Source organism: Loxodonta africana, chromosome 8 (genome assembly GCF_030014295.1).
Source record: "Loxodonta africana isolate mLoxAfr1 chromosome 8, mLoxAfr1.hap2, whole genome shotgun sequence".
NCBI classification, from domain to species: domain Eukaryota; kingdom Metazoa; phylum Chordata; class Mammalia; order Proboscidea; family Elephantidae; genus Loxodonta; species Loxodonta africana.
Genome location: NC_087349.1, coordinates 102,365,057 through 102,392,841, shown reverse-complemented (window position 1 = coordinate 102,392,841; position 27,785 = coordinate 102,365,057). Strand labels below are relative to the sequence as shown.

The 27,785-nt window shown below is 37.3% G+C and overlaps 1 protein-coding gene and 1 long non-coding RNA gene across 41 annotated transcripts in view; both read right to left on the bottom strand.

Annotated features, from left to right (window-relative positions):
• SUGCT (succinyl-CoA:glutarate-CoA transferase) overlaps positions 1–27,785 on the bottom strand; it is a 796,973-nt gene that overhangs the window by 214,728 nt on the left and 554,460 nt on the right. The gene's annotated exons all lie outside the window — the stretch shown is intronic.
• LOC135232263 (uncharacterized) lies at positions 1,037–27,785 on the bottom strand. 2 transcript variants are annotated; one of them, XR_010322778.1, is made up of 5 exons: positions 13,786–27,785; positions 13,215–13,695; positions 6,948–7,014; positions 4,397–4,444; positions 1,037–1,384 (listed from the first exon to the last, which is right to left on the bottom strand). It is a non-coding gene; the product is annotated as an uncharacterized LOC135232263 (long non-coding RNA). The 2 variants fall into 2 exon arrangements; XR_010322777.1 differs by having other exon boundaries at positions 13,215–27,785.

Below are 27,785 nucleotides of genomic sequence, written 5' to 3'. Positions count from 1 at the left end.
TTTCCATTACCCTTAGCAGAAGCTTAGTGCCCCCAAAGCAATGACTTCCTCTTTCCCCCTCCCTACCACATGTGGTAACCACTAATAAACTTTGGAGTCTATACATTTGTCTATTCTAGATATTTCATGGAAACCCTAGCAGCATAGTGGTTAAGTGCTACAGCTGCTAACCAAAAGGTCAGCGGTTTGGATCCACCAGAAGCTTCTTGGATATCCTTTAGGGCAGTTCTATTCTGTCCTGTAGGATTGCTATGAGTCATAACTGACTCGACGGCAATGGGTTTGGTTTTAGATATTTCATAGAAGTGGGATTATACAATATCTGTCCTTTTGTGACTGAATTATTTCACCCAGCATAGTGTTTTCAAGGCTCATCCACGTTGTTGCATGTATAAGGACTTCATTTCACTTTAGGGCAGAGTAACATTTTACTTAAACATTCATCTATTGTTTCCAAGGGTTTTTTCCATCCTTTGGTTATTATGAATAGTGCTGCAATGAATATTGATGTACATGTATCTGTTTGTGTTCCTGCTTTCGATTCTTTTGGGTATATACCTGAGAGTTAAATTGCACGTTCATGTGATAATCCTATAATTAACTTTTTGAGGAACACCAAACTTTTCCACAGTGGCTGTACCATTTTATAATTCTGCCAGCAATGGATGAGGGTTCCAATTTCTCTACTTCCTCTCCACTTGTTATTTTTCGTTTTTTCAATCATAGCCATAGTAGTGTGGCAGAAGTGATATTTCATTGTGGCTTTAATTTGCATTTCCCTAATGAATAATGACATTGAGCATCTTTTCATGTGCTTGGCCATTTGTATTTCTTCTTTGGTGAAATATGTATTCAAGTTCTTTGCCCCACCCCCCTTTTTTTTTCAATTGTGTTGTTTGCCTTTTTGTTTCTACGTTGTAGTTCTTTATATATTTTGGATTTTAAACCTTTATCAGGTAGATAGTTTCCAAATTATTTTTCCCAATCTGTAAGTTGTCTCTTTACTTTGTTGATAAAGTCCTTTTATCATTATATAATGTCCTACTTTGTCTCTTATAACAGATTTTGACTTAAAGTCTATTTGCATGGAAAATAGTAACCATCCTTTCACTTTCAAACTATTTGCATCCTTGAGACTAAGACATGTCTATGGTAGACAGCATTTGGTAGGATCTTGTTTATTTTTTTTAATCCATTTTGCAACTCTCTGCATTTTGATCGGAGCATTTATTCTGTTTACATTCATGATAATTACTATTAAAGAAGAACTTACTTTGGCCATTTTGTTATTTGTTTCTTGTGTATCTAATGCAGTCCTTCCCCCTCATTTCCTCCAAATATTGCCAGCCAACTTTTGGGTTTTGTTTATTTTTTGTAATGTGTCCTGTAACACAAATTTATACTTATTTTTGTTTTTGTCATTATAGATTATTAAGGATATAACCCTTAGAATTATCAAGCAAAAATACCTTACAACCTATGCTTGTACTTGTCCATGAAATTACCTTTAGTGGAGATTTTTATTTTGTATGTATAGCTTTCAGTGCCCCTTCTTTCCCATCTGAATAACTCCTAGCATTTCTTGTGGGGCCATTCAAGTGTATATGAACTTTCTCAGCTTTTGTTTAACTGAGAATGTCTTAATTTTGCCCTCACTCTTGAAGGACAATTTTGCTGAAGAATGACTGTTCTTTTCTTTCAGCACTTTAAATATGCCATTCTATCGCCTTCTGGCCTCCAAGTTTTGTGAGGAGAAATTAGCCCTTAATCTTATTGGTTACTATTTGCATGATCTTTTGTATGTGAATATTCACTTCTCTCTTGCTGCTTTCAGGACTCCCTCTTTAGTTTTTGAGAGCCTGATTATAATGTGTCTTAATGTGGATCTCTTAGGGCTTATCCTACTTGGAGTTTGTTGAGCTTCTTGGATTCGTAGATTCATCTTCTTTGTCAGATTTTTAAAGTTTCCTGCCATTATTTCTTCATATACTCTTTCTGTCCCTTTTTCTCTCTCATCTCCTTCTGGGATTCCCATGATGCATACATTAGTTTGCTTGATGGTATCCTATATTTCCATTAGGCTATGCTCAGCAATCTTCAAACTTCTCTCTTGTTGCTCCTTAGCCTCCATAGTTTTGACTACCTTTTTATCTTCTAGATCGCTGATTCTTTCTTCTGCCAGCTCAAATCTGTTTTTAAATCTTTCTAATGAGTTTTGTATTTTAGCCACTGCATCTTTCAGCTCCAGTATTTCTGTCTGGTTTCTTTTTCTTTCTTTCTTTTTTTTTTTTTTAATTCTCATTTTGTTCATGCATCATTTTCCTAATTCGATTTAGGCCTTTGCCTGTGTTTTCTTTTAGTACTTTGAGTTTGCTTAATATTGTATTATGTTCTTCGAATCTGTTCATTATTCAGGTTTCCATAAATATGATATCTTTCCCTTCATCTCATTCACTTAAATGAGTCATCATTTCCAGTTTCTTTGTGTGCCCTGTGATTTTTTTTGTTGAAACCAGGACATTAGAGTTTTATAAGTTGTTACTTTGATATACTTGCATATACTGCTTTTGACTGCACAAATTTCTGCAAGAAACTACCACTTCTCCCTCCCTGTGGTATCTCCAGCTCAGGCCACACCAAGGTTTCATTTTTTTCAAAAGCTGCTAGACAGATCCAAAAACACAAACTAAGTAATCATCTCTCAGGGAGGAGCAGCCTTAGTTTTTGGGTTACCACTCCATCCCCTGCTCTCAAAGAGCTCCTATAGTGGTTCCCAAACCAATCAGAAAGCACACACTGAGTAGATCATCCTCAGGTGGGTATAGCTCCTGGTCCTTGGTCACCACTCCTTCTCCTACTCTGTGAGAGCTCAAAGTCTGGTCAGACAATAATTTCAGTCTTTATGGCTAGCTCCAGACTGGTAAAAATACACTTCCTAAATAGTTCACTAGCAAGATCTTTCCTATTAGTTTCAGAGCCAGAGTTTGAGGCCTCTTCCAGAGCACATGAGAGCTGTGTGTTGGCTGGTGGAAAAGGGCAGCTACAGGGCCACTAGGGTCTCCATCTGCCACACCAGGAGATACAGGGGTGGAGATCAAGAAGCACGTTTCCTACTATATAATTCATTCTTGCCTTTATTCAGTTTGCAGTTCCTTGCTGCAATTCCTTACTGTCTGATACAATCGCCCACCATTTTAGACTTCTTACGGTGCTGAATGCAGGGTTTTAGTTGCTTTTCTTGGTGTTTTTGTGGGGAAGGTTTAGCTTTTAGATCTACTCACACATCCAACTTCCCAGATTTGATACCACAAATTCAACATTAACATTTCAGGAGTTCAGAGATCTCTGTAACCCAAAGGACCCTGGTATAAGAAGCCCTGTTTTCAGAGATTTTGTAACATTTGGTGAAAGATGCGAATGATGTTGACTGGTCCACTGGTTTCCAAAGGCCTGTCCATGAGCCAGCTGCCTTATGGTGATATGGAACACTTGTTAAAAGTATAGACATCTGAATATCTTCCACAGCTTAATGAATCCAAATTTTGAGGGCAAGAGGGGTAGGGCAGGTGCCACAGGAATCAATGTCTTAACAAATGTCCCAGGTGATTCTGATACACAGTCAAGTTTGGGAACCACCACTGTTGACAGCTGTTTGGTGATACTGTTAACTACTTGAAAACTTCTATAGAATTTCCTTCAATGGATATGGCAAAAGTAAAAGAAGTTGGCAGAGGAGATGTAAGAATGGTGATCATATTTTCCAATCCCAGTTTGAGACCAGTGATCTAACAATGGCAAAAATATTTGAAATCTGGCCCATTTTGGGGAATCTGGGACATATGGACACTGTAGATATAAGTTGAAAAATGTCTGAGAAACTGCTGCTTTAAAGATAAGATGACCAGATGGTCTAGATTAAGCTTGAAAATTCCATCATTTGATTCCACATCCTGCATCCCTGATTTTCCCTTGACTGTTAACTTCTCCTCAAACTATCAAAACACCATTCTTCCTTTTATCACCAGATTTCTCAAAATGCTCCATATGTCAGGAAATCTTACTCAGACCTCTTCTGATCATCCTCAGGGCTAATTCTCAGGCCCAGACCAGCTTTCCCTGCTCTCCTTTCCTGTATAGTCCAAGGCTGCAGAGATATAGCCTAGTTCCTTCTCCTTTGGTAGTTACTTCCATGCATTCAACCTTGGGACTCCCACCCCTAAAACTCAAGTCAGGGAGCAAGCATCTCTAACTAGTTCTAAGAATATCTATACGGGCTTATTTTTATCACTGATCATTACAAGGAGAAAGAGAGGGAAAACAAGAATAACAAAACATAGGAAAGCTCCTCAATTTACAGCATTCTTACAATTGCATTCCTTGGGCTCTAATTACTGACCTCCTTATGCGTCTTCAGTTTCTTGCTTCCCATTTATTCCTCAACCTACTATAAAAGTTAACATAATAATAATTATAGTAATGTTGATTATTAATAAAACAATGTAAATGATAGGATGACTAAAATTACAGACTAATAAATTGTTGCTTACTTCTAAAACTACTTTACTCACTATTTCAGAAGTAGAAAGGGGTTAACAGGTCGCAAACACACTTTTTACTATATTTATCATAGTGGTTTGCCATTTGGTGCATACTTAATAAATACTGAATTAAACCAAAAAAGTTAAAATACTGAGCTCACCAAACCATGTCCACTTAAAAATAGATCAAGTTTTCCTTAGTGTTTTGCAACCTTGTTCTTCTCACAGCTTACCTAACAGTGAGTAAAGCAGTTCTATAAATTATTACTAACAATTTATTTGTATCTGAAATGTTTATTTTTATCATTATCATTATAAGCATTTATTATGTCAAGCACCAGTATTATGTTGTGCTATTATCTACGTTATTTCCTTTAATTTTTCCAAAAACACTGTGAAGTAGGCATTAGCATCCTCTACTTAACAGAGATGAAAAATGAGACTCAGAAAGGTTAAATATCATGAGCAAATTAAGTATGCTTGAACCTGTGGTATGCTGGTAAATGTTTAAAAATCAGCTTTCTGAAGGAGGGGATCCTTGACTTGTAGCATTTGCCAATTTCCACGGTGTAAATACTCCCATTGAGGCATTTCAAGCTACCAAGGTGACATCACCTGACACGGAGTTGGGGAAACATGTGCACAATCACATCTTGTCAGCTAGGGTGTCAGCGCCAGGATACCACTGGCTTGAATCCAGGTCATCCTTATTCTAAAAGCTATATATTTATCCATTGCAATATTCTCTCAAATGTAAAAGTATAGAAATTGAGTGCTGGCCACGCCTCTATCCTGGTAGTACCAAACAATTTGTAGAAACCAGCCTCTTTTATTATTCATTGAAAAGGTAAAATATAAAGGAAATCCACCTGCTGCTACTATGCAAAGTCAGGGTCAAAAGTAAAAACCCTTTGTGGACAACTTTGAAAGCTGTATAGGAAGTAATAATAGCAAGAAAACATCAGATAAAATGTGATAAGTTTGCTAATGGAAAATATAAGCACGCTTTTGACATGGTATATAGCTTCTTTCTACTTAAGATATTTTTTTCAAAACCTAATGTTATAATCCAATAAAGAAAAATCATACTACCCAATCCTCGACTATAACACCAAAAATTTTTTTTTTCTTTTTGTTTCATCTGTTCACCACATCATGCTGAAATCACTCAAATGTCTCTGAAAAGTCACTTTCCAAAACATCCTAAAATTCACCTTCTGGCCAACATCTACAATACCTGTTAGCAGAAAACAGATCTACATTTAAAAAGATAAGCCTAAACCATTCATTACTATTGTTATGGATTGAATTGTGTCCCCCTATATGTTGTAAATCCTAACCTCTATGTCTGTGATTATAATCCCATTTGGGAATGGGTTGTCTTTGTTATGTTGATGAAGCAGGATTATGCATGGCCTGTTTTGAGTCAATCTCTTTCGAGATATAAAAAGAGATTAAATGCAAGCTAGGAGGAGAGATGGGGTAAGATAGATGCCAGGACACATGGAAATCTCCACAGAACCAGGAATCAGAAGCTGAAGAGACAAAGACCTTCCTCCAGAGCCGACAAAGAAAGACTTCTCCTAAAGTCAGGGCTCTGAGTTTGGACTTCTAGCTTCCTAAACCGTGAGAAAATTAATTTCTGTTTCTTAAAGCCATCCATTGGTGATATTTCTCTTATAGCAGTACTAGATAACTAAAGTAACTGTCTTCACCTAAAAAGAAGCCAAAAGGAGATGAAAAGGCCAGTCTCCAACATTTATTTTAAAAGCTATCGGAAGTCTGGTAATACATCACAAATGAACATGAGGGAAAAAAAAAAGGAATTTTTAAAAGGCTTTGCTTAGTTGACAAACCTTGTGAGATAAAAGGAAAGAATAATTTCATGTATGATCATAAGCCTAAAATAAATTTTACTCCTATACTAGATTTGAATAAATCTCTATCATGATAATATGTTCTCATCTATGTTAAAAATTTCAGAACAAAAATTATAAACCTGATGGAAAGACTATTCATTATTAATATATAAAGATTGGCAAGCACAAAAACAATAAATCACAAAATTGACAGAAATTATTTGGTTCAACTTGATTTTACCATAACATGTTTAAGTACCCTGTATGAAGAAAAAAAAAAAAAACAGAAAAACTAATAGATGATTATCATTTGGCAACATGAAATATAATTCCCAACTATTTGACAGGAAATTTCTTTAGCTTTCATTTTAAATATACGGCCTTCTATAAGATGAAAGAAAATATCAATATTAAAGAACAGACAAGACAGAACTAGTCAAAACTTAATAATTTAGCACGTTCAATGGCTGAATAAAAAGTACCGCTATTAAAATGATAATGCCAGAGGCCTAGATGTATCCATGGGCCTTTGTAAACAACAGAATCTTACCTTTAAGAAGGAATATGCAAGGTATTCCAAAGAGCCTCCAATCCAATGTGGGGCTTCCATGGTGTCTCTGACCAGGATGAAAGAGGTGTTAGACGTGGGGTGGTCATCTGTCTCCTAAACCCCACCACTGCTAGAAAATCTGCCATCTATGGGGCATATTCCAAGGTTGTTATTGTTGTTAGGTGCCAACGAGTCAGTATTTGGCTCAGAGACCCCATGTGACAGAGTAGAGCTGCCCCACAGGGTTTTCTAGGTTTTAATCTTTATTGGGGAGCCCTGGTGGTACAGTGGTTAAGAGCTACGGCTGCTAACCAAAAGGTCAGCAGTTTGAATCCACCAGCTGCTCCTTGGTAACCTTATGGGTCAGTTCTACTCTGTTCTGTAGGGTCACTCTGAGTCAGAATTGACTGACAGCAATGGGTTTAGTTTTTTTTGTTTGTTTGCAGGAGCAGAACACAGGCAAAAGCCAAAAGAGAAAGACATTGGTGGTATATAATCTTGAAACTAACCCAAGAGTTCTTTGAAAATAATTTTCTGGATGTTAACTTTATGACAAGCCTAGGAAACAGTCAAAATTAAAACAGGAAATCAGTAGGCTCCAAGAAAATTGTCTCTTAGAATGAAATGGATTTAGAAAGAATAATACATAGTATGATTAAGGAGCAGAGTTATAGCAAAATAAAAATATTTTTTTCTCTCAATTCTATAAAAGGAAGGCAACTATAAACAAGAAGAAAAATACTATTTGAGATAATCTGATGGAGTAAATATGAAAAAAAGTGAAGACATGATTTTGAATAATTGATACAATGTAAGAAAGAGTTTATTTGGTCTTTTGGGTGGCACAGGGGTCATATCACTAAAGCCAGAGTGAAGTAAATACGGTCATAGTTCTCCATAAAAAATATGTACGCAAGTTTTTGTTTTAATGTTTGAAATCAACTTATAGACAAAGTCTGAAGGTTATGCAATTTCTGAGATGTTTTATGAAACTTAATTCTTCTGAGGTTTTTAAATTTAACTCTTTAATCCCCATAATAGTTATTTTTGTGATAGTATCCTTAGTAAAGATCTCTACAGTTCATTATTTTTTTTAATATCGAAGTTCCTTTTTTATCCCCAGGTAAAAATAGAGAAGAAAAAAAGAAAGAAATCTAACCAGTTATGATGGTTAAAGTTGTGTGTCAACTTGGCTGGGCCATGATTCTCAGTGGTTTGGCAGTTATGTAATGATGTAATTTGGTAGTTATGTAATGATGTAGTCATCCTTCATGATGTGATCTGATGTGATCAGCCAATCAGTTATAAGCGGAGTTTCTTCAGGAATGTGGCCTGCATCCAATATATATATGGATATTTTGGCAAAGTTTCTGTGCTTGCTCTGGATCCTGCACTTGGCTCATTATCATCTGATCTCTGGTTCTTGGGACTTGAGCCAGCAGCCTGCCTATTGCCTGCCAGTCTTGGATTTACTGGACTCCGCAGCCCATGAGTCAGCAGCCTGCTATCTGACCTGCCTGTCTTGAATTCATCAGCCCCTGCAGCTACATGAGTCAGAACCTTCCAGCCTGACACCTGACCCATGGACTTGGAAATTGCCAGCCTCTACAACCAGGTGAGCTGTTTCCCTTGAGATAAATCTCTCTCTCAGTCTCTCTCGCTATACATACATATGTACGCATATATATACATATATATATATATATAATCAAACCAAAACCAAACCCATTGCCGTTGAGTCGATCCCAACACACAGCAACAGTATATGACAGAGTAGAACTGCTCCATAGAGTTTCCAAGTAGCGGCTGGTGGATTAGAACTGCCAACCTTTTGGTTAGCAGCCATAGCACTTAAACACTACACCTCCAGGGTTTAATACATATATATATATATAGTACACTTCACTCATTTGGCTTCTCTAGAGAACCCAGCCTAAGACACCAGTTGAATTTATATAGGAATTTTCTGGACACCTAAGCTCTTAGACTGGTACAGTCAGAATCTCTTCTTTAAAAGCCCACATTTCATGGGCAAATGTAAGATAACACAAAATCTTCAAGCTTTATGGAAATTTTGGAGGATGTTATCCAAAGCTCTGACTAAATGAACTCCCAATGCTTTGATCTAACCTTGATCATCTAAGAATATTTATTAAACTCCCTTATGAAAATGGTGTTCTCCCATTTTTTTAAAGCTTTAATTCTAATTTTTAGGAATGGTTTCTTTAAGATAGTGAGAAATGGATGTAAGTAACTTTGGGATTTTTTTTTTCCAAGTATTGTTGTTTTGTGCCATTTTCAAATATTAAACAAGAAGAAAAAAACATTAAAAAATAACGTGGGAGAAATATAGAATATTCATTTGCCTGTAGCATTACATGAAAAAAGTCACGACTATTTCTGACCTTTAATCTACTCTCATTCACTAAAGGTATCCTTTTCTTGTTTGAAGTGAAAACACTTACTGACTATCTGAGTTTGCTTACATGCAGGTAGGAAAATCTAAACTTTATCATGACAACCACCAACATTAATCAAATAAAAACATTCTGGCAAATGTATTGTCCCTAAGCCCACATCACTGGGAATAGAACGCCACTTCAGGCCTTCAGCTTCCCTCAGTGTGCAGTGGGAGGGATCACACCCCATTTCCACACTGCCACTATTAAGGTCTTTCCTCTTCCTACTAACTCCACAGTGGCATAGTTCACCACACACTTGAAATGGACTGCCCATTCCCTGAAATATTTTTCTCTCTCTTTTTTTTTTTTATGAGGATACCTAAGTATGTATTCCTATTCCATCATTCACTAGCTTTTAGACCTTGGGTAATTCACTTAAACTTTAGCTTTGATTTTCTAATGTATAAAATTAATTACCATACCTAGTTCCTAAGAGTCTATCAAGAATAAAGAAGATAGCATATGTAAATACATTGCAGTGTCTGACACATTTTTGGATTCAATAGTTACTAATGTCATTCCTTTATTATACTTTTAACATTTCAGATAAGAATCCTGGAATTAAAAGTATATAGAAACCTTAGAGGGAAAAGAAACTGCTCATGTTTCCAGGAGTTAATTAAGTGCCCTATGCCCTAAAGAGACATGGTGTGGGTGACTTTCAAAATTGAGAGCAAACTCTATCAGCAGAAATACTAATTTGTTTTTCTTCCTGTGCAGAGAAAGGATTACATTATTCACATCTGAATGCACGTCCTATACAAGTGGGATAAGACCAATGTGGAGCGGAAGCTCAGTTTTTAAAATTATAGTTTATGTTAGTCTTATTATTATATACAGCAAGCTGAAAATTATTTGTACTTGCTCCCAAATGATCCTATGTCCTCCCGAAATGACCCAGAACTAGGGAGTACCAGAGAATTCTCCAAGAACCTTACAAGGTCATGTGATCTGTCCAATTTCTTCACTGAACAGATGAGAAATAAATGCACAAGCAGATAAAGTTCAATTAACAAACGTATGTTAGGTACCTATTCTATATCAGGTATTATGACCAATAGGGTCTGAATTTAACAAGGTCACCAAGGCTTTCTGATTTTCTGTTTAGTGTCCTTCTAGACTTTCCATATCTTGAATGCAAAACTTAAATTCTTTCCATCTGAGAATTAAAGGGCATGAATTAAAATATCCCCGCAATAAATCATTCCATTTACTTAACCAGAATGGAAAGCCTCTGGATGAATGGTTTTTTGGGTAACTGAGGGATGTCCACAAAACATTTATCTTTTAATCCCTATTATAAAAAATTTATAATTAACTTATTAATATGCATTATATTCTCTTGCATTCATAAAAAAAGAACAATATATTTGACAGTTGAGGACCTTACAGTGCCCAAGGCTGTCTTTCAACAATCTGACTGTAGATAAAATAGATATACTATTAAAGATTAAATGTGTGGTAGATTCAGGATTTATTATAGAATAAGAAATATATCTTAAATAAATTACAATATTTTTACACAAATAACACACGCCTTCTACGTTTGCTTGTGAACCACACCCTCCCCCCATGAGGTAAGTGCACTATGCTCCCTTGGTTGGCAAGCAAATGTAGAGACTCACATTATTTGTGTAAAAACACAGTATGTATTTTTTTCTTTTTCTGTTATTGCCTTCTTTGTCTTAAATTTAATACAGGAGAAAATAACACTCTATTTAGTTTCAAATTCCAGTTATGTTAGTCAAGGGTTTTTGTGCTTGTTTTTAATAAGCTTTGGTATGGCCTTACTTAATCTTTAAAAAACAACAGCACAATTACTATTAAGCTGTGGCACCTTTCCCTAACTGTTTCCATCTATGACAATGACTTCCATATAAACTAGCCTTTCCCAAAACATGGTCCTCATATACTAGCTCTGTGAGATGTTGCAAGGAACAAAGATGCCACATCAAATAAACAGCAAATGATAGTCTCCTCTTGGATACTAACATGGGCATTAGCCTAGTAAAGGCTCCGTGAAATCCAGCAGGAAGGAAGCTGGTCTATGTTGGATAAGCCAGTGCCTCTCAAACTTATTTGAAATTTTTTTTTTTTTTAAGCAGAGCATCAATTAACATCTTCTGAACTGTCGTTGTACAGAACATACTGGGAAAAACTACTGTGGCCACATGGTAAATGTCATCTTCTTGAATGCAGAACTCAACAACGTTAGGGGAAAGCAAGAAAAATTAAGCAACATCTCTCAAAGTCAACTGGATAATGAAGTGAGTTTTGTAACAAACGCAGCCTAAATTTGTTTATTCATTTTTGTTTGTTTCCTTATCTTTTCTCCCTTCGTTCCCAAGGTTATTCCCTTCTTTCCCAAGGTTATTTCGGGGGGCAGAAATGGTAAAAATCATAGGCGCATGAATTAGAACGGATAAAAAATTCAAGACCTGGTAGAAAACACAACTCAATAAAATTAAACTATAACCCATGGAATTTAATACTCTGCTCTTCTGAAATACTGGATGCATGATAAGACTGGGAGGGCCCAGCAAACGTGCATGCTGACTACTGCAAGAAGTCTACACCAACTTGAGCTTATTTTTCTAGAATCAAAGAATCAAAGATTAGTATACTCTTTCTCTCCCTTCCCCATCTATACCAGGTCTGGGAAACAAAGTCATGATGGACCTAAGCAAATTCTGACTCCTCACATAACCAGAGATAAACCACCTAAGCACAATTTCTAAGTGCCCAAAATAAATGCAATACTCTGGCAGTATCACCCAGTGATCCCACCAGCTATGTAAGCAAACTCATCATGAAACTCCCAGAGCCCTGTTATGATAGGCCACACTCTGACTTTAGTATAAGAAGGTTCACACACCTAGAATCTCAGAGGCAGTCTGGTATAGCTTATAAAGGCACTCATTGAACTTGCCTCCCAGGATTTAATCCCTGACTTTAAATTTCAAAATATACTTGTGAAATGCAAATGTAGTTTCATTTCTAATAACCACAATAATGTCCATTAATCTTACTTGAACGTTACCATATGTGAAACATTGTACTAAGAGCTTTATATAGTTTTTTCTCATTTAATCCTCAATGCAGTCCTGTAAGGTTGAAACTACAATTATCCCCATTGTACAGATGAGGAAACCAAGGCACAGGGAGTTTAAGTAAATTTCCCAAGGTCACACAGCTATTCAGCGATGAAGATGATATTCTGATCTCAAAAAGCCCTTGATGCTGTTGAGTTGATTCTGACTCATAGCGACCCCATAAGACAGAGTCGAACTGCCCCACAGGGTTTCCAAGGAACGGCTGGTAGATTAAACTGCTAGTCTTTTGGTTAGACCCCGTAGGTCTTAACCACTGCACCAGCACGGCTCTAGACAGGCTAATTTAAGATCTTGTCCTTTTAATCCCAATATCATGCTGCTTCTTATAAATAAAACAAATGCTCTTAGTTCTATTTGGCAATCAAAATATGTAAAAACAAAAGTATATGCGATGGTTAAGACTGTGTGTCAACTTGGCTGGGCCATGATTCTCAGTGTTTTGGTAGTTGTATAATGTTGTGATCACTTCCCTGTTGAAATGTGATATGTGATCACCCCCATGAGGGAATCTGCTGAGGTGTACTGGCGGTGGTGGGGCCTGTGGCGGCTCATCGCCCCCTCAGCCTTCATCTCTCTGCCTTTCTCTGCCTACTGCCTTCCTGCTCCCCTTGCAAAGGTTGTTGGCTTATTCTGGACCCAGCAGCTGTCTCTTGTCTGACCTCTAGTTCTTGGGACTTGAGTTAGCAGCTTACCTGTCCATCTTGGAATTCGTCGATCTTCACAGCTTGCAAGCAAGAGTCCTGCTCCCAACCTGCCTATCTTGGGTTTGCCAGACCCTGCAGCTACGTGAATCAGGAGAAACCTTGTGGTCTTGCCTGCCAATCTTGGGGATTCCTCGACCGTCACAACCTGTGAACGAGATCCCGGCTCTCCAACCTGCTCATCTTGGGTTCACCAGCTTCTGCGGCTCCGTGAATTGGGAAAGGACTCTTTCCTGATCCAAGGACTAGGGACATTCCAACCCCTACAGTTGCGTGACCTGTTTCCTTGATATAAATCTCTCTCTATATATTTATACGCTTTACTGGTTTTGCTTCTCTGGAGAACGTAGCCTAAGACAGTATACTTCATAAATACCCTGATTTTTCTTGCTTGTGTGGTAGTTAAGAGTGTGGACTCTGCAACATGACTGCCGGGTTCAAAGTCTGGCTCTGCTTCTGAACAGCTGAGTACCTGTGAGCAAGAATTTAACCTTACTAAAGTCTCAGGCTCCTTGTCTGTAAGATAAAAGATAATAACTATTAACATTTATTGACCACTTACTATATCTCATGCATTTCAAAGTACTCTGCATATATTAGCATATCTAATCATCACAATAACCTATGAGATAAAAAAAAGATACTGTTATTATTCCAAATAGAACCTAAATAATAGTAGAATTAAATGTTTTAATGCATGTAAAGCACTTTGACAAGGCCTGACATATTGTAAGTATTCAATAAATGTTAGTTATCAGACACGTCACATACACACACAAACTTCATAATAGATTATAATGATCATTATTGTGATTTACGGATGATGTTACCAATCAGTGGTGTATTGTAAAAATTATTTAAAAACCAAGGTTTCTAGCACTGCTTACATAAGTTATAAAATAAAAACAATACAAAATAACTAGGGAGGCAACTCTAGCCTAGTGGTTAAAACAGCAACTTTATATATATGCAGGCTGCCCAGATCAGAAGACCAGCTTTACTACTTAAAAGCTATGTAACCTGGGAGAAATTTCTTTGCTTGTCTGCACCTTAGTTTCTTCACCTATAAAATGAGGATAATAAAAATGCCTGCCTTATAGGGTTGTGAAATGGAGATAATAATAATACTTGCCCTATAGGATGATGAAGTTTAAATGAGATTATATATGTAATATACTCAGAAAAGTTTGTATGATTAATAGTAGTACTGTTACTAATTATTAATAGTAGTATTGTTACTAATATACGATTACTGCTGTTGTTGTTGTTAGGTGCTGGCGAGTCGATTTCAACTCATAGCAACCCCATGTGAAAGGGTAGAACTGCCCCACAGGGTTTTCTAGGCTGTAGCGTAGGATCATATCACCAGGTCTTTCTCCCATGGAGCTGCTGGGTGGGTTCAAACGGCCAACCTTTCAGTTAGCGCTGAGCTTAACCATTGCACAACCAGGGCTCCTCCTGACTGTTGTTGTTGTTAGGTGCTGTCGGGTTGATTTTGACTCACCGCAATCCCATGTGACAGAGCAGAATTGCCCGAGAGGGTTTTCTTGGCTGTGATCTTTACAGAGGCAGATCACCACGCATTTCTCCCATGGAGACACCAGGTGGGTTCGAACTACCAACCTTTTGGTTAGTAGCCAAGCGCTTAACTGTTGCACCACTAGGGTTTCTCCTCCTCCTACTACTAGTAGGCAATCTTACTTAACTCTGTGTATCTTGTGGTTTTCCTCTCATAGGATTATTGCCCCAAAAGAAATAATGGGGTACATGTGATGTAGGGAGAGCATTTTATTTAAAATAAAACCAATACTCCACATAAAGATCCAGTAACTCTACTTTTTACAGTTTGTGAAAGGACATCCAATATGTTTTGTGCCCCTTTCAATCATATCCCACCATCAATGATATAAAATGGAAAACTTCCTTGGGTATTACTTTGAATAAGTCATTACTTACCATTTTGATACAGAGTTTTTTTTTATGGGAATATGAATGGCACTTTACAGAAAACTGAATTTGCTAATAAATTATGCTAACTAGCTTTTACTTTGAACAAGGGAATGACTGATTGTTTACAGATTCACAGCCTCATAAGTAGCCTTTTCATTTTCAGTATTGGAAAAGGAATTATATCTCAAAGCATATGGTCCTTCTGGAGTTTTATTACTAAATCTGATGTACCCTAACTATAAAAATGTAGAAGAGAGCCAGAAATCGTAGAACGAACATACAAGAAGTTGCCCACTTATCCTGTTAACAGTGGGCAGTCAAGGCCTTGTGCCAGAACCAAGCTAGCTCTAGGGGAATGTCTAAGGTGTGTGCCCTTCCACAAATTCCACTTCCATCCCCAGCCCTGGGTTCTGGGTCAGAGAAGGCATGTTGATCTACATGGAAACTCTAACATGCACACAGTTGCCTTGAGAATTACCATAGTTAATCTTCAACTGACATGGGCCAACATGGAGGCTCATGATGGAATGTGAAGTCATAAGAACAAATAAATCCCCCCAGCCCAAAGTGGAGCCACACACAATAAAAAAAAAAAGCTGTTAAAAATCAGGATCATTGTTCAAACCAGCACTCTGATCCCAGGAGCAATCCAGAATCATGAGGATTTGCTAGTCTCTTCTCAGAATACCCCATTTCCAAAAACTCAGTTTGGGGTTTGCCAAAACAAATGCAGTTTTCAAGGGGGAGCAGATGAGGTGTAAGCTGACCCATGTTTTTCTTACCCTGTACATGTCAGACGTCTGGCTCATTTGGGAACCAGATCTTTTCAAACAAAAGGTTTTCCTATATTTTTTCCCCTATATATTTATTCATTTATGTATTTATATTAATACTACCTTTCACTTAACAAAATGATTTTGATTCTCCTGGAATCCAGAGTTTGGATTCATAGAATGGCAGTGACCCATACAGGCCATCTGCCCTTAGGTATCTTTTTGAACCTTGAAGGAACTGGTTCTCTGGCATCACCTTCAGGTCAAACAAAAGTTTAGTAAGCAGCTTAGCAGAGGGTGTTTTGCCTTAGACATTGAATTCTTTTGGAAAGTTATCTATGTTCAGTCAGCTTGGAGAAACAGCAGATCCAGGGTCTGACTATAGGCTGTTTTAGGACGTATCGCATGTCCTCGGTGACTGTTTCTATCATCTGCCCTGTGCTTTGATGCCATCTTTTGAGAAATTAATGTAACAATGACTTATACAACCCACTTTCACTGTCTTTTTGGAACACCTTCCCAACAAGTTTGGGTGACTCTGCCTAATTCAAATCATAGCTACTCATGATATATATATTCTGTTACACTAATTTTTAGTGTTTCTCTAGAGAATTTAGGTTTCTGACACTCTAAATAAGGTTTCTGGACCATGAACAGACAATAAAATAAAAGACAGATGAGGCCCTGGATAAGTAAAGCGTTACTGAACAAGAAAAACAAAATGGGAGGCCTCATACCACCTGATATTAGAATCTACTAGATAGTCACAGTAGTCAAAACAGCCAGGTAAAACAATAGATACATAGACCAATGGAACAGAATCAAGAACCCAGGCATGAATCCATCCACCTACGGGCAGCTGATATTTGACAAAGGGCCAAAGTCCGTTAAATGGGAAAAACACAATCTTTTTAATAAATGGTGCTGGCGTAACTGAAAGTCTATCTAAAAAAAAAGAAACAGGATCGATACTTCACACCATACATAAAAACTAACTCAAAATGAATCAAAAACAATAAAGATCCTGGAAGAAAAAATAAGAACAATATTACATGACATGACATAAATACAATACAAGCCATAACTAACAATGCACAAACACCAGAAGATAAACTTGATAACTGGAGGCTTTTAGAAATTAAACACTTATGCTCATCAAAAGACATTACTAAAACAGCAAAAAGAGAACCTACTAATGGGGAAAAATTTTTGGCAACAACATATCCAACCAGGGTCTAATCCCTAAATCTACAAAATACTTCAGTACCTCAACAACAAAAAGACAAACAATTAAAAACTGGGCAAAGAATATGAACAGACATTTCATCAAAGAAGACATTTAGGTGGCTAACAGACATATGAGGAAATTCCTCCAATCATTAGCCATTAAAGAAATTCAAATCAAAACTACAGTGAGACACCATCTCATCCCAATATTACTGGCACCAATCAAAAAAACAGAAAATAATAAATGCTGGAAAGTTGTGGGGAGATTGGAACTCTTATGCACCACTGGTGGGAATGTAAAATGGTACAACTACTGTGGAAAATGATATGGTGCCTACTTAAAAAGCTAGAAATAAAAATACCATACTATCCAGCAATCCCACACCTAGGAATATATCCTAGAGGAATAAGAGGCGTCACATGAATAAACATATGCACACCCATGTTCACTGCAGCACCGTTCACAATAGCAAAAACATGGAAATAACCTAGATGCTCATCAACAGATGAATGGATAAACAAATTATGATACACGCACACAATGGAATATTTATGCATTGATAAAGAACCATGATGAATCTCCAAAACATCTCACAACATGGATAAATCTGGAGGCCATTATGCAGAGTGAAATAAGTCAATAACAAAAGGACAAATATTGCATGAGACCACTATTATAAAAACTCAAGAAAAAGTTTACACACAGAAAAAAACAACCTTTGATGGTTATGAGGGAGGGGAGAGGTTGGTAGAAGAGATCACTAAGTAGTAGGCAAGTGTCAACTTTGGTGAAGGGAAAGACAACACACGACACAGAGGAAGTCAGCACAAATTGACCAAGGCAAAGTCGTAGAAATTTCCTAGACACATCCAAATACCTCAAGCAACCAAATTGGTGGGGCTGAGGGCTGTGGACCATGGTCTCGGGAGACATCTAGGTCAACTGGCATAACATAGTTCATAAAGAAAATGTTCTACATCCTACTTTGGTGAGTAGTGTCTGGGTTCTTAAAAGCTTGCAAGCAGCCATCTAAGATACATCTATTGATCCCACCTGGTCCAGAGCAAAGAAAAATTAACAAAACCTAAGACAAAAGGAAAATACTAGTCCAGAGGACTAAAGGACCACATGAATCACAGCTTCCATCGCCCTGAGCCTGGAAGAACTAGATGGTACCCAGCTACCAGCACCACTCTGACACAAATCACAATAGAAGGTCTCAGACAGAACAGGAGGAAAATGTAGAACAAAATTCAAATTCACAAAGATAGACCGGACTCACTGGTCTGACAGAGACTAGAGGAACCTCCGAGACTGTGGCCCCCAGACACCCTGCTAACAGAACTGAAGCCACTCCCTAAGCTCGCTTTTCAGCCAAAAAAATCAGATGGGCCTGTAAAACAAACAATAACGCATGTGAGAAATGTGCTTCTCAGTTCAATCAAGTATATGAGACCAAATGGGCAACTCTTGCCTAAAAGCAAGATGAGAAGGCAAGAGGGGACAGGAAAACTGGGCCAAGGGACATGGCAGGGCCATATTATCAAGGTATGCAAGGGCCCAATTGTGTCTTCCCACCAATCTGCAGTGCACAATTTCACCTGTTCCCCACCATATCAAAGATATGGTAAAACCCATGTGAAATTGCTCACCACAGATTAGTAAGTAAATAAAATTAAGTCAGTGTGTACCTTGCTTAAAGCAAGCCGCTGCATACCACACTACTTGTTAATCAGCCCCTGGGACAAGGGGAACATGGAGTGGAAAGGGGGAGAGCACTGACACATTGCAGGGATTGCAACCATTGTCACAAAAGAATTTGTGTATAAATTTTTGAATGAAAAACTAATTTGTGCTGTAAATTTCACCTGAAACACAATAAAATTTAAAAATAAATATAAAAGACAAATAACAAAATCAGGGCCAAGATAAATAAGGCCCAAGACACAAGCTAAAGTATCGTAAGACGAATAAAATTGGGCCACAGATTTAGCTTTAAGCTTCCTCATGGCCAAAGCAAAAAGAGAAAAGGTCTCCACGAATTAAAGGGATTAGAGACATACAGCCACATTTAAATGACTATTCCAAAATTACATATAAGAATATTTCAATAAATGTGTGCCTAGTTAAGACTCACAAATTGATGGTATACAAATTTGTTTCCTTCACATTTGTCTCCTTGGGGACAACATCCTGCTGCCCTTTTCTCCAAGACCTCTATAATCCCTCTAGAGGAAAGGCCCCGTACACAGTATTTCAGTTGTGAAAATATAGTCAGTACTTCCATTTTAAACCAAAGGAAATGAATTATCGCTAAGTAATGACTCTTACATTACTGATTACGCATTCTTATTTTGCTAAAAGAAAAATGACCTATCTTGAAATGTGTACTTAACAAGAATTCAGAAAGAGATCAACTCTCATTAGTCAGTACAATATATTATGCATACCAAGAGCTCAGTAAAGGTTTGCTGGATCAAATTAGGCCCAATTCTTCAGGTGTCAGCTGTATATTCACAATTCATATTTTTCCATGTTTTCTATTAAGGGTTTTAAGTGTGATTTTGAAGGTATTCACACGTAAACAAAATTAAGGACTAGTGTGTGAAAAAATAAAATGATAGAAATCTTTATAAGGAAGAGGAGAACAAAGTTAGCATGCAGTGAGAAGCTACCACGTATCAGATTCTGTCTCCAGTGTTACGTACATTGTCCAGTTTAATTCTCACAATAATCTACCAGGTAGGCACTACGATTATCATTGTTTTACAGATGAGGAAACCAAAGCTCAATGAGGTTAAATAACGAGCTCAAGATCACAAAGCTAGCAAGTAAATTGATCCCATATATATACGATACATATATTATTCATACTGTATCTGAAAATAACTTTCACATACAAGGCATATAATACTAGGACCCTTTTCTAAGTGAAGAAACTAAAAAATCAGAAAGACAAACTGGCTTTCTAGTGTGTAGGCTAGAGCAAATATTAGGACTCCTGGTTATTTTTTTTTTACCACATCGCAGTTGGTAGAATTTAAAGAATATAATTTGCAATATTAGCACTTCATCGATAGAAAGTTTGTGACATTCTAAAGACAGAGCTTAAGTTAATAAATAACAATAATGTGTTTTTCTTTTCTTTTCTTTTTTTTTTTTACCCTTTTTGGCTTACTGGTAAAATAGACTTTGTAAGTTTATTTATGAATTCAACTATTGTACTGAAAGTACAAAGGAATAGAATTGAGATAAGCTAAAAACATAATAAATGGACTAAAAATATACCATTTTCACAAGGGAAACCACAATTTTCTAGGCGGCATTCCCTAGAGCTAGAGAATATACTTCTAATGAGCTTTGAGTAATCACATAAATTGAAAACCTAACCTTGTAATGCCTGATACTGATCTAAACTACTTAGCTATGTTTTGTATTATACCACAAAACAGTGGTTTGTTCATGAAATGTAACAAAATATCATGTGTTACTCATACTTTGGCCTTAGGCTTACATGTGTTGAAACCATAATCCCCAATGTATTTCAGAGTATGTTTGGACAACCAAAGTTACTCTATGAAAATGACCCAAAAGGAAAACCCTATTCCATTAAAAACACAAATTGCTAAGAGTTAAATGCTTAAGTATTGCCTAGAGTGTATAAAGAAGATTTAAAATATAGCGCTCATTTTTTCCACTTAAAAAAAAAAAAAAAGGAAAAGGAACATTCAGGAACCATATAGGAAAGTTGTAAATTAGCTATATCCTGATCCACTTCACGTATGTTGCATTATGTAATGTGGAAGAAACGAGATACTATGTCCCAACAAAGGGATGTTTTATACCAAGAGCTACAGAGTCGGAGGGAAAGGGGCTGCCCTAAAAAAAAAAAAAAAAAATTTTTTTTTTTTTTGCCCTAGCTGCCATTAAATGAGGAACATATTTCAGTGTAATGCAGAATATCAGGGGTTAACACTAGAAATCATAGATTGGGGGTCCTCAAGTCGAAATACTTGAAGCCCATCTTGGGACTGTTTACGGATATTACTTAAGGCCATAAAGTCTTCAAGGACAGCACTTTGGTAGTTAAGGATGTAGGCATAGGTATCAGATGAAAACTACTTTTGAATCCCAGTTCTGCCATTCTCTATGCCTATGACCTTTGGAAAATCACTTCATTATCTGGGCTTTAGTTGCCTAATCTCTAAAATGGGAACTAGTATCTCCCTTACACGGTTGTGAGGACTAGATGAGATAAAAAAAAAAAAAAAAAAATTGATGAGATAAAAAAAAAAATAGTATATGTAAAATACTTGGCAAAAACCCTGGCCCCTAGTAAGCACTCGCCAAGTTCTAGCTATTATTATTGTTGTTGTTGCTATTATTATTATTATTTTATGATTAAGCTATGTGTCCTTAGTGCCTAACTCAGAGTCTATAAAAATTAGGGGGCCAAAAAAAGTGTTTGCTAACTGAACTGATACTCTGAAATCTTACACTGTCCACTTGATTGTAAAGGAAACCCTTAAAAGTACCATTATTCAAACTCTAGGAAATATTTGGTTGGTATTTTATTCAAATAAGACTAGGAAATGCTAGGTTAAACAAAATCAGTATTTTCTTTCCTGCAGAACTTCTCAGAGCCTTTAATGTGACAATGTGAATTACAAATCTGCAAAGAGACATAGGATGCAGTCTTTATATTTCTCAAACTTTTCATGTGCAGTAGTTTCCTTGTCTAAAAGATGGAATTGTACTACACAATCTCTAAATTCCCCCCACCTTGTTAAGAGACTTTTTTCAGAACTAGTTATGCCTATGACTATAGATAAAAGTGAAAGTCGATTTCCCTCTTAAGATCAGAACAAATTAGATCTTTCTCCATTTTTCATGCCAAAGCCCATCCCAAAAAGAACTCCATCTTTGATGCTTTATCAGGTATACAACTTAATTGTGGCTTTAACCTGAATATATCAAGGTCATCTAGAGTTTATTTTTACATTGTTTTTTATTTAATATGGCTTTTTTTTTTTTTCTGGAAACATACATTGTCATTAAATCCAAGATAATGAAACTAATAGACTCCAAGATGAAGGCGTGATCACGTACGAGTTAAAAAAGAAATTTTTTTTTAATTTACTTTTGAATGGGTTTTTCATTAAGATAAAATGTTACCCTAATCCACATCATCAAAAACATTTCATACTTAAAAAGTGAGTAATGAAATTTTCATCTTATTCTACTATGTAGAAGAGAAGTGGGAGGTGCTCTGTCTTTGTCTCTCTTTCCGCTCTCTCTCCACAGAGACTCTTCCTGGATGCTCTCACTGATTCCTCAGGCTCCCAGCTGGTAAATCCCAAATCTCCCCCACTGGCCATTTCCTTTCTCTGAGCTCAAGTCTCATATTTAGTAGGCATCCTTAAATGCAGTCACCTTAAGTTCAACATGCCCAAAATCACATCATTATTGCTATACCAAACTTTTTCCACTCTTTCTGATATCATGATCCACCAGTCAAATTTTCCTTCTTCCTCATTCTCCAGGTCCAATCAGTTTCCACCCTTTAAACAGCTTTTCAGTTAATCCTCTTTCTAGGATCCTCACTGTCATTGCCCTTCTTCATGTCATCATCATCTTCTGTCTTATCTATTGTAACAGTTCCCTAAATAGCTCCTTGTCACTATTTTGGCATTCCCCACCCTCTATGCATTCCAGAGAGGTATTTCTAAAATGAAAAGCAGCCATCAAACTCTTCTGTTACAGTCTTTTGGTGATTTCCCACCTCCAACTGGATAAAATCCAATCTGCTTAGCTTGCTAAACTTCACAATCTGGCTCCAAACTACCCACTCTAGCCTCACCTCTCACCACATTACACTTCCTGGACTCCAGCTTCTCAAAACCAAGCATTTCTTGAAACGTACAATTACAATCTTTCCTGTCTACCTAGCCTAACTGACAAACAGACAAACACCATTCTCTTACCATCCTGTGAAGCATATCCTAACTTCTGACCCTTTGTAAAAGTGTTGTTATTCCTACCTCTATGTTTCCTCGCCCACATGTCTGAAAGTGAAGAGGAATTGAAGCACTTGCTGATGAAGATCAAAGATTACAGTCTTCAGTATGGATTGCACCTCAACATAAAAAAACAAGAATCTTCACAACTGGACCAATAACCAACATAAGAAAAACGGAGAAAAGATGAAGTTGTCAAGAATTTCATTTTACTTGGATCCACAATCAATACCCATAGGAGCAGCAGTCAGGAAATCAAACGATGTGTTGCACTGGGCAAATCTGGCAAAAGACCTTTTTAAGGTGTTGAAAAGCAAAGTCAGTTTGAGGAGTAAGGTGTGCCTGACCCAAAGCATGATATTTTCAATCACTTCATGTGCAAAAAAAAAAAACACTTTTTTATATATGCATGTGAAAGCTGGACAATGAATAAGGAAGGCCAAAGAAGAATCGATGGCTTTGAATTGTGGTGTTGGCAAAGAATATTGAATATACCATGGTCTGCCAAAAGAATGAACAAATCTGTCTTGGAAGAAGTACAACCAGAATGCTCCTTAGAAGTAAGGATGGTGAGACTTTGTCTCACATACTTTGGACATGTTATCAGGAGGAACCAGTCCCTGGAGAAGAACATCATACTTGGTAAAGTGGAGGGTGAGCGAAAAAGAGGAAGACCCTCAACCAGATGGATTGACACAGTGGCTACAACAATGGGCTCAAGCCTATCAATGATTGTGAGGATGGCGCAGGACCAGGCAGTGTTTCCTTCTGTTGTCCATAGGGTTGCTGTGAGTCAGAAACAACTTGGTCGCACCTAGCAACAACAACATGTTTCCTCAGCAATTTGTCTCTTCCTTTATTACTGCCTTTTTATATAGCATGTCTAAGCCTCCTCTAGATTGAACTTCTCAAGCGTTTAGATATCCTCTTTCCTTCTCCATCTCCTAGTACTCTTCCCAGTTCTACACAATGTCTAGTATATAGTGAAAAAAAAAAAATTCAAACCCACAGCCATGGAATTAATTCCAAATCACAGCAACTCTACAGGACAGAGTACAACTGCCCTATAGGGTTTCCAAGGCTGTAAATAAGCAGACTGCCACATTTTTTTCCAGTGGAGCAGCTGGTGGGTTGGAACTCAAGGCCTTTCAGTTAGCAGCCAACCGCTTTAACCACTGAGCCACCAGAGATTCATTTGGTATATCGTAGGTGCCTGTCAATGTTTGCTGAATAACTAAATAAATGCATGAAATTCAAATACATTTTTAATCCCTGAAATTAGAATACTAATGTTGAAAAGAGCTATGTTAAACGTAAGGAAAACCATTAAAATATGTCAAATCTTCAACTCCCAAAAGAATGTGGCATATGTATGTTAAACGGAAAATGTAGGTTACTAGATGATTCTTCTTGTGCCTGCATTTACCCTGGACATAAATATATAACATTTTAGTGTCTTGTGCCATTGAGTTGAATGCCATGAGAAGAAGATTAAAGCCACATTCCACATTCAGAGGAAATGGGTAGCTATGAAGTTGATTGGGGGGTAGAAAATACAATGGCTTCTTGTCTGTTTGCTCAAACGAAACTTCAAAGCGCCGTAGACAACTCAAGCCTGGGTTTTCATGATCATCATCTTACACTGGGATAGCATTGTCAAGAAGTTTGTCACCCGGGAGGGGAAAATCTGCACCTGGTTATGGAAAGATTGACATTCAGGCGGCCAGGTGCGGCGGGGAGCTTACTTGTTGCTCTGCCCAGCAGAGGGCGCAGAGACCCCAATACCGCGCAACAGAAAACTGGCAGAGCTGGGCGAAGTTTTTCCACAAGCCAAAGCCCCCCGAATCCGGGTCAGTGCACTGACCTCCCGTCCTCCCCTGCTCCCTGGCGCTCTGTTCTGTTCTTCCCACTCACAATGAGGTGTTAGTGAACTTCCCGATCTCAGGCACACCAGTTTGTGAGCAAGCGGGGAGGGGGCAAAGGGGAGGCTGTTCACTTAGGAGTGTGGTAATTTCTTGGAAAAGGAAGCTTTTAACTCACTCCTACTTCGTTAGCATTACTGTTACAGAAAAGCAACCAAAACTAGTCATGTCAGACATTCTGATTCCTTCCTCCTAAGAACAAGTAAGGGAATGTAGAGGGGGAGGCTTTCAAAGTGTCCCTCCCCCAATTTGATTAAAAAGGATTTTCTACTTTTATTGTTTCAAGTTTGGTATTTTAGGCATCAGAAGTACAACATGAAGGCTGTTTAAAGGTTCTGTGGAGGTAAACTCCTTCATGTAAATCCATTATTTATATTCTATGGGGAATGACTATTTTTTTTTTAACTATTACAAGACAAAAAAAAATGTGGTATCTTCGTACATTGTAAAGACAAATGCTTCCACTGCCCAATTTAAAAGGGCCATTGATCTAGAAGAGCACAATTTAAAACAATTAACCCAAGAGAATCATATAACTCAATGAATCCCAAAGTTCCCTTCTAAGTTTTTGTTGAGGGGAACAAAGAAACATTGTCTGCTCTCTCTGTTAACTCAAAACCTGCTGAGATGGAGAAAGAAGGAAGGAAGTATTGCCTTTTCCCTTCAAAATATACTCCAACCAAAGAAATGAGAAGGCTGCATGGAATTTTACCCCTACATTAAGGAACATTCCCTCCTCTGCAGTGCAAGGGGGTCTACAGAAGTGTCATAGAGAATGATTACTAGAAGACTGTGAGCACTTCAGGATGGCTGGAAAATAAACTGGGGAGCTGGAGAGTAGCAAAAGACGAACCTTACTGTAATTCATGGCAAACCATGCTAAAAATGCTAAAGGGTATGATTTTTATCCTGAAACCATAAGAAGCTACAGAAGAATGCCATGGATCTGCATCTTGGAAAGATCACTCATAGAAATAGAAGATAGTAGGGCAAGCTTATGCATATCAAATATCAAATGTCAGAATAAATGTTATGCTTACTAATTTCGATAAAGCATAGAAGATCATGAGTCTATCTTTGAAAAACAGAAATACCTAATAAGAATGGAGAGTTTCTCTCATTCCTGGTCCATTGGCCTTACCTTAGAGCCAAGGCCCCATTCCCTGTACAAACTTAAGGGGCACCATTCTTGCAGACCAAAAGACCTAGAATCATCTAAACCCAGAACAAAATCTCAAGTGATCTGATTTGCAATTCTACTTCCCAATAAAAAAAAAAAAAAAAGCATTAACAGGAAGTCAATTTAATGTCATAAATACTTATGGAATAGCTATGGGACAAACGGTTAACACACTCAGCCACTCAGCTGCTAACTGACAGATTGGAGATTCAAGTCAACCCAGAGGTGCCTTGAAAAAAAAAGCCTGGTGATCTACTTCTGAAAAATCAGCCATCGAAAACCCTATAGAGTACAGCTCTACTCTGACACACACGGGGCCACCATGAGTTGGAATCAACTTGATGGCAACTGTTTTTTGTGTGTGTGTGTATGTGTGTGTGTTTTAACCAAGCTTAAACCATTGTATTAGACTCTGTTGAGGACTCTGAGATCAATAAAATGCAATATCTGTCTTCTAGAAAATAACAGGCTACTTCAAATCAAGTAGAAAGGAGAACAGAATTTTTTTAATGTGTCACCTTAGAAAAATATCAATGAAAGTACATTTTGTTATCATTATGCATTTATAATATATATTCATGTGTATTTCAGACCTTTTAATCTTTAACACCCAACTATCCAAGCATAAACATATAGTTTAAACTTAAGAAAATTAAATTTACAAACACCTATGCTCATCCAAAGACTTCACCAAAAGAGTAAAAAGATTACCTACAGACTGGGAAAAAAAATTTAGCTATGACATTTCCGATCAGCCCCTGATCTCTAAAATCTACATGATGCTGCAAAAACTCAACTACAAAAAGACAAATAACCCAATTAAAAAATGGGCAAAGGATATGAACAGGCACTTCACTAAAGAAGACATTGAGGCAGCTTGCAGATACATGAGGAAATGCTCACAGTCATTAGCCATTAGAGAAATGCAAATCAAAACTACAATGAGATTCCATCTCACGCCAACAAGGCATTAATCCAAAAAGCACAAAATAATAAATGTCGGAGAGGTTGTGGAGAGACTGGAACACTTCTACACTGCTGGTGGGAATGTAAAATGGTACAACCACTTTGGAAATCAATTTGGCACTTCCTTAAAAAACTAGAAATAGAACTACCATACAATGCAGCAATCCCACTCCTTGGAATATATTCTAGAGAAATAAGAGCCCTTACACGAACAGATAGATGCACACCCATGTTCATCACAGCACTGTTTACAATAGGAAAAAGATGGAAGCAACCAAGGTGCCCATCAACGGATGAATGGATAAATAAATTATAGTATATTCACACAATGGGATACTATGCATCGATAAAGAACAGTGATGAATCTGTGAAACATTTCATAACATGGAGGAATCTCGAAAGCCTTATGTTGAGTGTAATTAGTCAGTTGCAAAAGGACAAATATTGTATGAGACCACTATTATAAGAACTCGAGAAATAGTTTAAACAGAGAAGAAAATATTCTTTGATGGTTACGAGAGGTGGG